Below are 2,267 nucleotides of genomic sequence, written 5' to 3' on the forward strand. Positions count from 1 at the left end.
TATATATATATATATATATATATATGTATGTATGTATATATATAAAACGGAGGTGATGCACACAGCGATAATGGTGATTTTTACATTCCTCGCAAAAGATCTGAGGTTCTTACATATATTAGTACTTACGGGTTAAGGCTCTGCCTTTTAATTGGTTCCCTATCAGAGCCCCTAAAACGGATCAGCAAAATTGGTTTCTACTGGGTTTGAACCTACAACTGAAACTGTTGTGACTAAATACTGCAAACAAGTTCCTTTATCACTTTTAACATATAAGACCTCTGTTACTATAGTGATATAAATTTATTCACATGGACCCCAATATTTCATTGGTATATTTTATTGAGCTACACGAAATTTAAAGGCAAAATCAATACTGAAACAGTCATAACATTTTGAGAAGGCTTGGCGAATGAAATCTGTGCAACACTAGACTTTCGTATCCTTTATTTTCACTTCAAGAAAATAAACCGGAAGAGTTATGTACTGAAATATCATAAATTCTTTTGGCTGATGATCAGTTTCAACTTCTATCTTAGCGTGCGTAAATAACTCGTGTTTTAGCAATATGGCTGACCAAATATACCCCAGGCGTAGATTCTGAAAACTGAATAAACAGATGTTGCAGACTTATATGTAATGTACAGTGAGTTGAAAATATTCGATTAACGGAAATTAATACAATAAATATTAATAACAAATTCGATTGTAATATGCAGTTAATAGAAGAAAAATCCTTTGCGTGAGACGGAGTGGGTTAACTTCTAACAGACTACAAGGAGAAACTTGCATAAGGTCAGTTGTATACGAAAACATTTGGACAATGTTGCTACAGTTTGACCGCAGTATGAGTGAAACGAATTAAAATATATAAACAGTGTAGAACAGATTAAATCTGGTTGGCAACGTGAACTGCTGTAAATAATGGACATGTTTCAGTCTTATTGCATCTTGTCAGCACATGTGGCTAAAGGAGAGTACTTCAAGAAAGAGGTCTGGATACGAAGTGGATTAAACGATAGTGCCTCATTTATTTAATACAGAGATTATGCAACCAATTAGTAAAAATAATATCCCTCCTTTCTTCGCTGCTCTTAGATTTAAAAAAGAAATCAACAGAGGGAGTCTACGTTTAATAATTGCTTAGATTTTCTCAGATGTTTAAAGTTTTCCGCTATGATATATTGAGACTTCAACCACAGAGTCAATCAAGATGTGAACTCTAATGATAATTTGAACCTAGGATTCCGTTGAATGAAACAAAACGCTGCAATGTTAGTTATAACATAATCAGTTGGAGCCTGTACCTTACATTAGATATTGGTCCCCTTACTAAAGCGAATAGCAAATTCTTTGAGACACGCCTGTATAATGAATTATATCGTTTTTTTTTCACCATTCCAAACATGTTAAGTCTAAATACTACTGGAGATGAAATTTTCTTCCTTCTCTCGATAAATACAGGCTAAATGCCATGAAACTCTGTTAAAAATCCATATTTTACATAGTTATAAAGATGTGCAGTTTAAAATTTTTGCATCTTTAGTTCTATTTTGGAAGAATTTGTCTGTGAAATGATTTAGATGAAAGAATTTATATTATATTTGATAATAGATTTATTTTTGATATTGTTCATTTTCTAACATGTCTACTATTATTCCATTTACAAACAATGAGAGGATTCGGGAAATTCTTGAAGTAGCGTCTAGCAGCTGCTTTTGTAAACCACAAAATTGATTCTAGCCCCCGAGTTATCTTGAGAACAAAGTTTAGCTGAATAAACAATAATTTTTACATGTTCGTAAAATAAAGATAAAGTAATTATTAATTTTAAAATATTAATAAACAATTACAATAATTGTTTTGATTAATGACTAGAAACACAGATATATCATGCTTCTCAATGTTGTTTAAATGTTGATTTTTATATATACAGCAAAACTCATTAAGATTTATAACTGAATGTTTAAAATTGCACAAAGATCAGGAAAAGAAATGGCTTTCTGTCTTTGTAACGATACATCACTTACAGCAGACAAAAATAAATCTCTGTATAAAATTATCCACATCACAAAATACATCCCTCTATAAGAACAGAGGTTCATGGGATTAATTAGAGAAATTATTTAGCAAAAGTTTACATATTATAGGCGCAGGAATGGCTGTGGTAAGAAGCTTGCGTCCCAACCACATGGTCCTGGGCCGACCAAAGCTTTGTGAGTGGATTTGGTAGACGGAAACCGAAAGAAGATCGTCGTATGTATATA

The sequence above is a fragment of the Octopus bimaculoides genome, chromosome 15 (assembly GCF_001194135.2).
Source record: "Octopus bimaculoides isolate UCB-OBI-ISO-001 chromosome 15, ASM119413v2, whole genome shotgun sequence".
Classification (NCBI taxonomy): domain Eukaryota; kingdom Metazoa; phylum Mollusca; class Cephalopoda; order Octopoda; family Octopodidae; genus Octopus; species Octopus bimaculoides.